Source organism: Meleagris gallopavo, chromosome 4, assembly GCF_905368555.1.
Source record: "Meleagris gallopavo chromosome 4, MGAL_WU_HG_1.1, whole genome shotgun sequence".
NCBI classification, from domain to species: Eukaryota; Metazoa; Chordata; class Aves; order Galliformes; family Phasianidae; genus Meleagris; species Meleagris gallopavo.
The window spans coordinates 26039950-26054694 of record NC_139407.1 but is presented as its reverse complement, the minus strand read 5'-3'; the positions used below and the strand labels follow the sequence as shown (position 1 = coordinate 26054694).

General features: G+C 44.7%; 1 protein-coding gene across 6 annotated transcripts in view; it reads left to right on the top strand.

Moving 5' to 3' along the window:
- ARHGAP24 (Rho GTPase activating protein 24) overlaps positions 1–14745 on the top strand; it is a 193763-nt gene that overhangs the window by 119067 nt on the left and 59951 nt on the right. Inside the window, exon 1 of one of the 6 annotated variants that reach the window (XM_085222546.1) lies at positions 6664–6989. The exons of 4 other annotated variants lie outside the window; for them this stretch is intronic. The gene's annotated coding sequence lies outside the window, so the exon portion shown is untranslated. Of the gene's footprint in view, positions 1–6663; positions 6990–7492; positions 7709–14745 lie in introns of those variants that run through there. One more of the 6 variants, XM_085222548.1, reaches the window with a different exon arrangement.

Below are 14745 nucleotides of genomic sequence, written 5' to 3'. Positions count from 1 at the left end.
TGGTGAAGAGATGGAGCCTTCTGGGAGGCTGGTGCTGCTGTGCTGCTATTTGCTTACAGCAGAGTTGTGAAGCTGTCAGTGATGGCAAGTGAGCTCTGTGTGGTCAGCCCAGGACCTGTGTGGCTGTGTTTGAAGCTCCTTGCCTGCTGGGCTAGGACTAGGGCTTAGCATGGCTCGTGTGGCACCAAGTCCCCAATTTTGGAAGGAAAGCTCATCCCTGATAATGGCAATGAGTAAACCCATTGACATTGCCTTTGCTTTTTGTCTTTCCAGTTGCTTCGGAATATAAGAGCAAGGTATGAATTTGCCTCTTCTTTCTGGATTTCTCTTCTTTCTCATCTCAGGTTTCTTGCACCACTCTTTTCTCAACTATTGAGTAATCACTAACCACAGGAATCTGAGGAGCTCCTTCTGTTTGTGTAATGGGAGGATGTCAACTAATGCTGGTGTTCGTAAATCCTGATGGTGCCTAAGAGCTGCCCATCTAGTGTGCAGAAGAGCATTGGGGTTTTGCAAGCGTTGTTAGTCTGGTGGGGATACCATGTCTGGGTGGGCATGGAGAAGTCACGCATTACCAAATGTCCCTATAAATCTATGGAAAGTGATAGAGAAGGATACACAGAGTAAGGGAGTCATGCTTCTGAATGTAAGCACACATCTGCACTTCGGAAAATGTTACATTTGTAGTATTAATGAAGAAATCATCTGTGCTTTTAAAATTCTCATGTTCCAGTTGCAAAATTACTTATGTAATTTTGTGTTTAAGTTTGTGTGTGTCCTACACAGAGAATGATCCCACTTTGCATCATTGGCGGAGTTAGCTCAGGCTTTACTTCATTCATCTGAATTCCTGTTGTGTTTGGAACAGGCGTAGATTTACATAGGATATCACAGCCTTCAATGTGCCTCTGCTTCTTGGCTCTTGGTAAGGATTGCTTGTTTCAGGGTAAAAGGGAGAAGAAATTACTCTTTATCTGCTTGGAAAAGCACATGCTTGAGGATCATATAGGAAAAATATTATCCAAACAGGTTAAAACTATGCAGAACTTGGAAGTATATCATATTAGCTTGTGTGTGATGACAGTATAAAAAGTGAAGGTCTGTTTTCTCAGAGGAAGGAGTAAAGTGGCACCTTGTGTTTCTCTCCATGTTCAAGAGGGCTCTGTTCTTTCGAAGTTGCTCACCATTTTTCCTACTGGCAGGTCTGACCAAGAATTGGAGGTTATTGAGTAGCTGCTAACAGTCATGCATTGCCTTGAGCCTTTTCATGATGAAGCAGCACTGGGAGTGAAGAGAGACCACGGAATCCATGTGTTAAACTTCTTTTCCTGGAGCAGCCCCTCTCAGGTCTGTGTTAGGTAATCTCGTTGTTGCTCATTACATTTGTTTTGCTTTCTGTGGAAAGAGGAGAAAAATATTTATCTGCTTCCTGCAGCCTGGAGGAATAATTTGTTTGTTTATATAGCTCTTTTCTCAAAAATATGTTGTTGGCATTAAGTATGGGAATGTATGTTCTCTTGTCTTGGTCTCCTGAAGGAAGAAGTCAATACCCAGTTGACCCTCATTATTTTAGGATTTGCCTATGAGGGATATGGAAAATGAGCAACTATTCACTGCTATTTTTCTGTCTCTGCTTACAGATTAAACAAAAGCACTTTTGTGTATGAAGGTGAGATTTCTGCCTTCCTTTCCCATTGTCCTTTCTCAAAGTTAGATCAGTATGAAGGACAGAAATTTAACTTTGCCTTCCAGCCTGCTGTTGAGCCTGTGCATTCGGAATACCCTGCTGATGTGAGTTGGCAGGCTGCAGCTGGTGTCGGTGTGAGCTGGGAAATTGTGCTGCAGAGCTAATTCTTGGCTTGTCACTGTTGTGCTTTCCTGGAAGCCCTGGAGTGCGAAGAAACTTGCCTTACTCCATTGGCACAGTCTGCCCAGGGAGGTGGTGGAGTCACTGTCCCTGGAAGCGTTCAAGAACCATGGAGATGTGGCACTGAGAAACATAGTGGGTATGGTGGGGGTGGGCTGAGGTTGGACTGGATCATCTTAGAGGTCTTTTCCAGCCTTAATGATTCTGTGTTTCTATGTCCTACTGGGAATGTAATGGTTATTGGCCTCCTGACAAAGACCCAGTTATACAGTGTAGGAAGGTCCCATCTGATATCAGTACTCTAATGCATCAAAACTATGCTTGAATATTAGATGAGGGAACAATGTGCTGTTTAAAGTACAAGAGAATGACTTGTGAGATTCAAGGTGATTTCAGCGTTTGGAACTCCTTGTTCATAACAGTGATTCTGCTGCTGGGTCTCGTTGACAAAACTTGTAGACAAACTGTACTACCCTGGCGACATGTCCCTGGGCTGCTGGGGGAAAACTGGCTAGGAAACAAGCCCTGTAACTTGAAGGATGTGCTGTCACTGTTCTCTAAAGGGAGGGAATTTGATACGTTATGTTTTCTGTTTGAGAGAGTAAGTAACATCTTTTTCTGGCTCACCTAGAGTGTTATTTTTCATGATCAAACCTCACAGCCATGTACTTCTTCAGCCACGTACTTCTGCTCATTTTCTTCTCTCCTCTCTGGATTTGAAACCTTGGTGCTGCTTCCACCGGCATTTCACTGTGGAGCTCAGGAAGACACGTGCAGAATGAGCATCTCGGCTCTTATCGGCACTCAAAGGTCTTTAGGTTGCCTAATCACCCAACATACCAAAGTCCATACCCTGCTAAACAAGGCACACCTATAGAAAGTGTCTAGCTGCTGCTTTTCAGAATATAATTCCGAGTCCCTCAGCTCTGCTATACTTTCTTTGACTCCAACTGGATGTGGTTGTGTAATAAGTTTTGAATCCACATCTAAGCTTTCTGAATTCCCCATTTAATTAATAATTTTGTTTACTCTCAGTTTTTTAAAACAAATAACAGCTGGCTTTTGCTTTTGTCAGGAAGACAAATGCGTCACACGAACACCGTACTTCGCCAGCATCAAAACTGAGTTGGTATCTGAAGGGCCGTTTGCATACAAATATGTGTTTATAAACCTGTGCATTTCAAAGTTACAGATAAAAGAGGACAAAAGAGAAAGAAAAGATCTTGTCCTGACAGATTACAGCAGCGAAAAACTTTCTTCCAGGCCTGCTATAACGTTTCTCATGTTTCCTATTTCCCTTAGGAATAAGCTCTTTTGAGAAATAGCATGTTTTGCAGCTCCTCCTTGTGATCTAGCTCCTGGAGAGGGTTTGTCTAAGCTGCAAGGCATGAGTACAGCCAAAATGTGAATGGCAAGTTAAACGGTTGTGCAGCTCAGAGACCTTCATGCGGTGCAGCTGAGTGAAGCTTCCACGAGAGATGCTGCTGTGTCATACTGAGAGGTATTTGGGCATCCCTGTGGGCTGTGAACACAAAATCCCCAAGTGCACCCAGGTGCAGAGGCAGATTTGTTTCTTATGTATCAGCTGGAATGGATTTGGAGTGTGGTGAAGCTGGAAGCAAATGGAGAAAAGAGCTTGGGAAGATTTATTTCTCCGTTAGAATATGCAAAACCAGATGCCGTGTCTGTGTCTCATAGGAAATCATATTTGTGCCTGATTCCCATTTTGTGGAATTGCGATTTCGTTTCCTTCTTGGCATGTCCATTCATTTGCTGTTCTAGTCCTGCATGTGACTGTCTTCTCACCCACCCATGGAATACACATACCATGATTTTATCCAGCACAGGATGAGAAAAACATCTTGGCTTTTTGAGGGAATGTCTTTTAGTGTCTGTAATCATCATACCTATGTTTTTTAGTAGTTTTGAGAGTCGAATTGCCAGCCTTACTTCCAAAAGAAATTACTAACAAATGAGAGGCTTCCTCGTGATGCAGTGGTCATGTCCAAATCTGGCCATGCCCACATTGTCTATGAGCATTTAACAAAGAACTCAGTGTTCTTGTCACATTAAATTCACAAAGCACCTGGGGAGTGCTGGCTGTTTTTAAGATTGCTCCTCAGCATTCTTTTATGAATACCTACACAACTCAGCTGTCCACCTTCGTCCCTCCCTCTTTGATGTGTCTGCGCTCATATTATTAAACATATGTCGTAAAGTACAAGGCATCCCCTGGACAGCTAAATTTACATTAGTGCATGATCCTTGTGATTCATGTTTCTGGGTGTTGCTGCCTCACACGTGGGTGTAGCTGGCACCCCTGAAGATTTGCCTGCCTTAAACTGCTGAAACTGAAAGGGGAAGAGACTTGCATTACAGCACAGACAATGGAAAAGAACAGCTTTCTGAGCTTACACGAAGCATTGCAAATAATCCCAGAGTGCTCATTACTGTCTCTCTGTAATAACGAAGAATCTTTTCATTAGAACGCTGGGGAGTTGAAGCAGAGGCGTTGAGTGGCAGCCCCTGAGCCTGTGAGGCAGAACAGAAATGACCAGTGTAATTTTTGCTGCAGAGATTGAGTGCTTGATTTTCACTGTAGGGCACCTTGTGAGGCTATTGGCATGTGAGGTCGAGTGTAATTCACCATTTGCACACTGAAATGGTGTTTATGCTGTCTGTACTTGAGTTGCTGGGCTGGATCAGAGGCTGTAACACTTTTGCTTCAAAAACCACGTTTAAAGAAAAAGAACAACAACAACAAAAACACCCATTCTCCCAACAGACTAAGACAGTGCATTGCTCATCGCTGCTTTGAGAATGGTGTAAGGATGTTGACGTTGAATAGATTTCGAGCCTTAGTTTGGATAGTTGTTTTTTTTTTCTGAATTACCAGAGTTGGCCTTCAGAATGTGGGACTACATTCTGTGTTTCACCAATCATCAGTCTTCACGTTTTGATGTTGTTGCCTTCTGTGAGCTGTACTCCTATAGTATCTGCCCTGTTCCCTATCCATTAAGAGACCCAGGAAGGAGGAGAAGCAGCACTGCTGAGCCACCCACAGCAAACTGCCAACTGCCTATCAAGGGAATATGACTGCAGCGCTAGTGCCTCCTTTGGTTGCTTTTGAGATCTCTACGGGTGGGTAAACTGAGGCGTCATAGCAAATGGGGAGAAGCAGCAGCAATAGGATGTCACAGCTCCTGAGTCTTCTGGGGGTGGAGATGTATGTGGTAGCGACTGCTTGCAGTGAATCTCCACCAGTGAGCCCTGGGAGACCCAAACTGCACAGACTAAGGGACCAGCTCCTGATCTCCCTGATGTCCCACCACCAGGGAAGGAGGTGGATGTTCAAAAGGAATTTGCTCAGGGAGCAGGCAGGCAGCTTCAGGGAGTGATGTGTTTGGAGGGCAACATTCCCCTCCACTGGTGACTGTACTGTGTGCAGTCCTCCAGAGTGCTTTCAAGTATTTTCTCATTAGGTTCAACTTCTGGGAAGTAGCAGATGGCAAAGTGAGGCTAAATTAGTGAGAGATTTGTGCTCTATTAATGCTCTTTCTCTGTCTAAACAATAGCTGCAGAGTGGAGCTGGGATGAACTGTTGTTTGTGACCACCTATGCTGCTTTGTGGATACAGAAGTCTACAGCATGTTTCCTCAGCAGTAACAAAGAGTAGGAAGAATTTACCAGCCCTTTCACAAGGAAGAAAGTACTGCAGTTCTCTCTTTACAACACAAATAAAATTGAACCTGTGTTCAGAAGTACACGAGGAATACAAATACAGACACAATTGTAAATTTACAGCCAAACTGACCATTTAGCCTCTTATGTTTCATCTTCATATGAAAACCAGTCGAATAACATTAAAAGCAGCATCTCTCTTCTGCTACTCCCATAAACTCTCTGACTTTATGGTGCTCTCATCCATCTGAAACTCATTAACTTTCTCTCTTTCCTATGTGTTCATACGTATGTAAATATATATGTACAGTATTACTCTGGCGAATAACTTCTGCAAAGCTTCTCTGGCACTGAGAGTTTCTTTATGGAGGTGAAAAAATAATTTTTCTTGCAAATTTTGAAGTTACTGAGTTTAGGACAGAGTGAAGATGCAGAAGCTGACTTTTCACTGTAAATGATGGAATCCAGGATCCTGGATGCTGTCACAGAGCATTGTCCATAGTCACTTTTCCACTGATTTGCTATGTCTCTGTGTGTAAATGTGTGTGAGTCTGGTATATATTGATGGGGAGATTTCCTTCTAAACACGCTTCTGGGCTCCCAGCCTGGACATTGGCAGCGGAGATGGTGTTGTTGTCTTAAATGCCATTTTTGCACCCTTTGCTTTCCATGATTCTTAAGAAGTCACAGCAAGAAGTCACAGAGTCTTTGCAAAAGAATTCCCTATGATTATTCTTTTTCTGCACATGGTAACCAATGCCATAAACCTCCACGTGCAGTGTCCTTAACGTTCCTGTAGGGCAGATCCTTCTGTTAATCCTCCTCCTGATGCCGGTATAAAATCCTGCTCTGGTTCCCTTGTTGATGTTAGCTCTGAGGTGGAAGCAGGTGGTCAGGCTATTGACAACTGCACAACTGCCAAGCCTAACAATATGAAATGTTGTTTTTCAGCAGGGCACACAGATCCGTAAAGAACTCAGAAACTACTGACTAAAGAGATATACTTCCTCCAGGGATCTTTTATCCTAAAAGCAGCTGAAGTGACTCACTCTTTCCCTGAGGACATTCTTAGAACAACTCTGCTCATTTAGTCTTAAGAGTGGTCAGAAGTGGGATTTATTTTGTGCTGTCCTTCAAAAGAAAAAAAGACAGTCTGTTTAAAGCCGTCTGTGGCCACATTTTCAGGCAGTTCCGGGCTGTATTTAATGCTAGAGGTCTGCACTCAGCCTGCTAACGCATAGGCTGGCTGGCACTATGCTCACTCAAGCAAGTGCTCCAGTGAAAAATTCAGCACTATTTTTAGTCCTCTTACAACCAACCGCTCGATTGTAAGGCCTGGGAGCTGCGGCGCAGTGGCTGCGAGGGGTCTGCGGGACGTGGTGGGGCCAGGCGAGTCGCCGAGGAGCCCACACTGATGCGGAGGAGCACCCATCGAGAGCAGGTATTGCCCTGTTGTAACCCTCAGTGTGCCCCTGGAGCAGGTCTGCGGGTCAGAGACAGGGCAGGAAAGCGTTAGCTGGCTGCCTCCGTCTGCTCTGGCGCTTAAAGCGCTCGTTCCATGAATTCCTGCCCTGACCGTCAGCTTTCAAATCCTTCCTTCTTCTTTCTGAGCCTTTTCGGGGTTTTTGCAGAATCTTGAGCAAGTTAGCAAATGAGAGTAGCGGAAAAGTACATTTCCCAAAGTGAAGGAATTCTGCTTTAAAAAAAAAACAAAAAAAAACAACACGCCAAAGCAGCAGAGCCCTTTCAGTGCTGGGGTGAGTAGCCTGTAGCCACGTACTGGGATCCTTTCCTCCCTGCTAACTTTATTAACTTGTGAAAGACAATTCTCCGCCTCTCCCTGGCAGTCCGGCTGATGGGGGGTTCTGGCAGACAGACTGTGTCTGCCTGTATGTCCATGCGGTGCCAGCTGCGGGTGGGCTGTGCTCTGGCGCCGTGTTCCCCACTTCTGCCTGTCCCCACGGCGGCTGGCACAGCCCAGCCCCACGCGCCCAAGGCACGACCCAGGGGATGAGGGGGTGCCATTCCTGGGCGATGGAGTCACAGGAGGGAGCGCCGCCAGCGAGCCGATAGTGGGAGAGGGACTGGCAGCCACCCCAGTGTCGCGCCGGTGGTGCCTGCGCCGTTGCCAGATCTGCTGCAAGTGGGTGTTGGTGCCAGGTGAGAGCTCAGAACTTTGTTTTCGGGAGGGTTGCTGGGATTTTCCCCATCCCCCTGTGATGCTGCTGGGGGGGACGAGCTGTCGGATGTCAGCAGCATCCTTCCCACCTCTTCACAGGCTCGCTGGAGGTGATGCTCTTTCAGGTGTACTTTGGAGAGGAGATTCCAGCTTGCTGGTCACTGGGCTTAGGCAAGGACACTTCGGCACATGTGTTATATTGTAGGTTGCTGGCTTGTGTTCTGCTGCTTTGTGTTCTCAGCCTTTTGTCTTAACAGTTATGCAATGTTTGCCGATTCCTTGTTCAGTCAGGCTCGGATTCAGGGTGAGCCTTGAAGTTTGGCTGAATTTTAAAACTGCCTGTGTTCTATCTTCTGTGATAATATCATCTTAAAATAGCATAGTGTGCCTCTTGTTTGATGCACTTTGTAGAACTCTGAGGAAAGGGGCATGGCTGAATTCCCATGAACTCTGCATTTAGCAATCTCATCTTGCTATCAGCAGGCTGAGCTGCTGCAGCTCTATTCACTAAAAACATGCTGCTGCAATGTGCTGGCCAGGACCTCACACTGCTCCCAGGGCTGCCATAGTTGCATATGAAGAGAGGTGTTGGGGCAGTTTGTCAGCCTGGCTTTGTGTATCCCTGTTAGATGAGTGCGTTTGCGTGTATATGGCACAGATGACACCAGCAATAGGATGTATTTGCCTCAAGCTTGTATGAACTGGATCAAGACAAAAGGCAAAGATCAGTTGTGTTCCTGTGGGATTCTATTTTTAATGGTGTTTTAGGGTGTGTTTAGAAAATATTCAAATATTAGAAATCGCCTGATTTGCTCTTGTTGATGCTGGCAAATCTAGATTTACCTCTTCCAGAAATGGTCTTGAGCACTGACTGCTGAATTGTCAGTCACAACTCTGACTTCCCAGATGAAGGCAGTGGGGATGAAGAGTCAGTTATTCCATGATCTGAATGTAACAAGCTGAGTTCCCACATCTAGAATTTGTTAGACACTCTGAATAATGAAGATGATAATCGGTTGAGTTAATTCTGGAAAAAGTAGATGAGATTTTACTGCAGTTTCAATGATGAATGTTTCAGTGCTGCTGCAAATAGCACGTCTCTGGGAGGCAGTGTCTGTGTTAAGAAAAGCTGCATGTTTTCTTATAAAGATCTAATGCTTTGAAGGTTTACAACTGTAGGAAAGGTTGACTGGAAATGGCTTCATCAATGCTGTTTGCTGGGCTGCTTCATGCTGTGATCCTGAATTCAAACAACCCAAACTGAGAGGCATCAAGGTCTTGTTAGCCTCCAGAAATTACCCTCCTGTGTTCTTGGTTGTATCTATTTCCCGATAGATCCTTGTACCCTTTGGGTCTTCTCCCAGCACGCTGCAATATGTGGTTGGTTTTGCTATCATTTCTGGTCCAAGAGACTGGCTATAAGTGACAGCAGAGGATCAGATTGTTCAATTTCCCATATTAACAGTCTGGATAATGATATTGCACGATAAATGTTTGTGGCTCTGTGGAAAGTGGAAACCATGCTGAAGGGAGTAACACCATCTCTGGTTTGTTGTTACAAAGTCAACGTGTACTGCCTGTACAGCATTTGGATTTTAAATCCCTTCCTTCTCTCCCCCCAGAGCCCTAAGCCTCTTACCTGGGGCAGTGAGTGAGACACTGTGCTGCTGGTCATGCGCTGAGCACCACTGGAGACAACAGTACCGCGGGCTGTGTGGGAGCACCCAGATCTGGTGCTGCTTCTGGATGCTGCAGAGCTGCCCTGCTCTGCGGCTGGGCTGCTGCCATCTCCTACCTCTCTTTTCAAAATGGGATTGCGCTCATGCCATAATGTCCATGCGTGCTCAGACTGGGCAGGAATCTTAGCTGATGCAACATCTTCCTGGCTTTATTGTGCCACTGGAAATGAAAAAGGAGTGGAGTGCACATCAGCTCTGCACTCCTGTCTACTACAGGCTATAAATGCAAGTGATACAACTCTTCAGCAAATTGTGAAGCCTGGACTGTTCTTAAATATTTAAACATCAATTCAAAGAAACATTGGTTTCTGGGCTATTAGTGAAGATGAGCAGTTATCACATGCACGCTTTCCACATGTTTTAATTGCAGAGCTGTAAATCACAGTTGTGTACTTTGGCTTAAAACTGCTTTCTGATTTTTGTTTCTGTACTTCATTAGCTAATTATACCTTGAAGTAGTCCATTAATTAAACTCCATTTTCTAATGAATCCAGCTCATCCTTCTTAAGCCAAGTCTGATACAAAACCAAAGTCATTCTAATCCTTAAATCATTATACTGAGTTGTTGACTTTTCTTTCTGTGCATGTCAGATGGTGGCAGATTACTGCAGTGCTTAACTTGACCATTATCCACACACACCTCCAAGACATATTTTACGGAGTTATGAAGTGCTGTAACAATGTGCATGTAATGAGCTGCACGTTCTCACCATTCATTCCTGCTGCCAGAAGAAGAGTTGCAGTCCTTTGATGCTGATTTTTTCAAGATTCCACCTGCTCTTTGGGACAGACCTTCTGAAAAATGCGTTGTTGATCTGAGCATGACAGTGTCAGGCTTGCAACACCACCAGGAATGGGGTCCATTCAGCTTGTGACAGCAGTTGCTTAGAGTATGATGCTTTTGATAACCTGTACCTTTTCTTAGTTCACTCTCCTTTATTCCCCTGTTGGGAGACCATCATAGCTACGCTTTTAATGAAAAAGAAGTAACTTGCCAATACAAAGTGGCTGAAAGCTAAAAATCTTCCCACTCACAGGGAAAAGCCACAGTGCCTGTTTGTGAATTTTGAACATCCACTTCTTGGGGAGCTGATTCCTGGGTGGTGTGTTGGGGTACCTTTTGTTTGTGTCACAGAATCATTAAGGTTGGAAAAGACCTAAGATCACCAAGCACAACCCCAACCCACCCCCACCACCTCTGTTAACCATGTCTCTCAGTCTCATCTTCAAGGCTCCTGACCACCCTCAGGAATGGTGACTCCATCACCTCCCAGGGCAGACTGTGCCAATGCCTCACCGTTCTTTCTGTGAATAAATTTTTTCTAATATCCAAACAAGGTAAGGCCATTCCCTCTCATGCTATCACTGTTACCTGGGAGAAGGGGCCAAACCTCACCTCACCACAGCCTTCTTTCAGGCAGTTGTAGAGAGTCATAAGGTCTCCCCTGAGCCTCCTCTTCTCACTCTGGACAATTTCAGTTCCCTCAGGCTGTCCTCATAAGACTTGTGCTTTAGAACCCTTCACAGCTTCATTGCCCTGGTCCTCCCATCACCTTTCATTGGGATCTTTGCGTTAGTTTAAAAGAAAATGTTGGGTTAGTGACTTGGTTGCTTTGCACTCCTCCTATGAGAACTCATGAAAAGGTAAAAGAAGATGTGAAACTAAGACCAGAATGAGTTAAAATTTGAGATTGCTTTGCAGTCAGAGACTGCAGGAAATGATGAACGACGAGATAGAAAAATCTGTCCTTATTAGAAGCAGCTTGTGCAGTGTGTTTATTTGGGCACTTATGAGAGCTGCGGCTGCTTGGAGAATGAAAGGTGTTCTCAGGAAAATAGGTGTGTTGTTTTAAGGAGGCTTGAAAGTAAAATTCATTCTTGTGAGATTGAACTGTGCCTTGACTTTTATATTTGCCTCTTCCACATTGCCTTTTCCTCCTCAGATCCAGAAGTAGGTTTTTCACCCTGGTTGCTGTTGGCAGAAAGCTGTAAATCAGATTTCTGGACACTTGTTAGAGCATCAGAAATGCTGTTTGGCAGGTGGAAGTGATCAGTGAGGCAATATCCTGTAAGAAGCCATTCTCTGCAGGCTTTCAGGTGTTATATTGAAAGCAGCTGATTGTTTTCTTTAACCTCAAAAGATTCAAGAGGCTTTTGCTTGAGACAGAGAATTGTGGTAGAAGGGCACTGTTATTGGTGCTTCGTGCCTTTTTACAGCTTGCAGCAGTCAGCATACTGATGTATATAGGCAGAAGCTTGAGTCAGGTATCTTTGATTGCAAACTGCCTTTAAATACATTCCTTCCAGTTCCCCAACTAGCATGTGAGCTCACATTGTAAAATCTCATTTAAGGTACAGTGGGAAAGGATGTTGTGCTGGTTTAAATGAAAACTTTTTGTTTAAATCTCAGCAAGATCTCTATTTGACACACTTTACTTTGGAGATGACCTCTTCCTTTCCGCTGGTACATTTTCTGGGTGTATTACACACTTTGCATCCCTATAAAACCCTTCACTAGGTGATATTAAAGTCTTTAATTAACTGAAGCGACGCATCTTCTCTGTGAGGTCAGTGAATATTCTTAATTGCTTTTTGCAGAAAGAGAAGAATGTGGCAGAGAAATTTTTAAAGAATTCATGAGTGCAGTGCAAAAAGCTCTTGAAGAGTCACAGGCAGAAGCTCTAATTGCTGAACCTCCTTTCATGTGCAACACTTTGCTTTATTCTGTAAGCAGGCAGAAGAAGGATACAATGCTTCTGAGGGCAAGATACAGGTCATGTCTCCTTTGTCAAGGAGCTTTCTGCTTTTTGAGCACTAAGTTGCTAAAAGTGTATGGATGAGGGAATCTTTTCAAAACTGGTTAGGAAAGAAACAAGCAAACCCAGAAAGCCTTATTCTCCTCATAAGCGCTTGTTTTAGGAAGCTAAAGCAAAGAGAAATACCCTGAGGGTTTGAACACGATTTCCCTATGTCGGGCTCTTGAGGTCTGAACATCCTTCTGAAGTCGTGGTGCTCTGTGCATGGTGACAGCTGGGCCAGGCAGAGCAGACTCCTCTCAAGGCACAGCATCACTGTGCCTTGGGTGAAATGAGAATCAATGAGGAAAAAACTCCAGTTTGTTACAGCTTTGGTGTTTGCAGCTCACACAGAACTGGCTGACAGGTAGTCTGTGATAGATCATGTTGGGATGGGCTGAGACAGTACAAACAAGAGCAGATGATAGCAACATTCATTTTAAACCAGAAAAAATGGCATCAGAGTGAGGAGGAACAGATCCACAATTTGGTATGTGAATACTGGGAACCAATTTATTACTAAGTAGATAAGTGAAGTAATCCGAACTGAAGGGAAGCTTGAGTGGAGTGGTGCTCCCTAGCTGCAGCTTCAGCCTCTCTATTGCAGATACCAAAAGAGGACGTGTTTGGTATTGTTCTGTGCAGCAAGCTGCAGTTCTGACACAGCACTGGGGCTCTTTGCCTTATCTCATGTGGTTGTTGCAGCTAACTTTGGAATGTGAGTGATGCAGTCGTTGCCATGAAATTTAAACTTCTGACAGCTTGCCTTCTTTAGAAAGGAAAAGAAACCCAAACCCACAAACCCTTCTATTTCTTCTGTCTTTTTTCTGTTGACTGCCTGTGTTGTGTCTGCTGTGTTGCAGATGAAATCCATGGTTCTCCTGCATCTAACTATGAACTGGGAAAAGCCCGTTTCCCTAAACTGTCAGGAAAGGCTCTAGGAGGACAGAAGGGACCCAACATTTAATTTTGACAGCCCAAGTTCAGAGTTTGTGGTAGCATTCCCTATGGGGGAACACCTCTGTAGGCAAGACTGTAAGGCTTTTCTTCCTGTGCTTTTGTCTGACCAACGTGACCAAAGTCCTTTAGGAACACAGTTGACCCCAGGAAGTGCTTCTTGCCCATGAGTGAGCAAAATGTGACTGTGCGGAGCTGATCAGCTGCTTGATCTGGGAGGTAAAACACTGAGGCATCACCTTTGAGAACTGCCTTTGGTAGACTGTGTGCTTCGGGTTGGGAAGAACCAAACTGACAGTATCCCATAACAGGGTGGATTTAAGCAGGCCCCTCTCTTGCTCTCTCCCTCTCCCTTGGTGGTTTATTTTTACATCTGGTGAATGAAATCTGAGTTTTCTAAAGGGAAAGCTTCATGCAGCAGCCCTGAGCAAAGCTTCTCCTGGGATGGATGCAGCCTGCTGTTGTTGGAGCAGCCCTGTGCCTCTCCCCTGCTGCCCGCAGCTCACAGGGCTGCATGGAGCAGCCTCACACTGCTGCGGGATGAGGGGTATTCACAGGGAATGGCTCTTCCATGTAGAAAGTGCTGTGGCAGCATAACCTTTGTCTGGGACTGTGTAGGCAGGAGGCAGAGCAGCCCTGATGGAAATACAGCATACATCGGTGGAGAGCAACACCCGTATGACCTGTTAGTAGTTAGATTGTGTGTCCTGCTTCCTGCCAGACTACAGGGAGGCCTCAGAAGAACAGCAGCAGTGGGAGTAAAGGTACTGAGGTGTGTTTCCCTTTGTCCCAGGCAAGTGAAAGGAGACACAGTTGTTGGAGGGATGTTGTGGTGGAGACAGGTCTCTTTTTCAGAATGTGCTGAAAGCTACATGTTTTCCTGGTGTAAAGAACTGCACGTTGTCCCAGGGTGAACAGCAGATGAAGCTTTTTGCATTTTGGACTGTGTGTGTTTGCCAACACTGCAATCTGTTGTCGTATAAAGACACGAACGTGGCAGCATATACTGGGATTTGTTGATAAATAGTGGAATCTGTTGGCAAAAAGCTGCATCCACTTAAACTTTCCGTTTCAAATTTCCATTTGAAGCTGATCAGAGTGAGCATGGGAGCTGTGGCTGTAGCACACCTCCAGCTGGAGGGTAGAGAAATCCTTCCTGATGAGAAATTTCCATTGTGTCAGTGAGAAAGCCCGTGTATGTGCATGTCAGTGTGTGCTGTGAGCAATTCCCAGTGCTCTGACGGAAGAGAGTTCTTGTTTCTAGGGAATGGAAATATGATTGATTTTTCTTTCCTGAACAGAATGGCTTTAGTAAATCCTACGCCCAGAAGGCAGGGTTATTTCCCTGTGTGTGGAGTTTTTGCCATTGAAATCACTGGAAACTAAGGGAAAAACTGTATTTCTCAAATAAGATTAGAATTAAATACGTATGAAGAATATGTTAAATTTGTGCTGCAGTCATGACAGTTGTGTAATACTAGTCCAAACAAATGAAATGAAGATGAAGTCTCTCTCACTGTGGGCAAA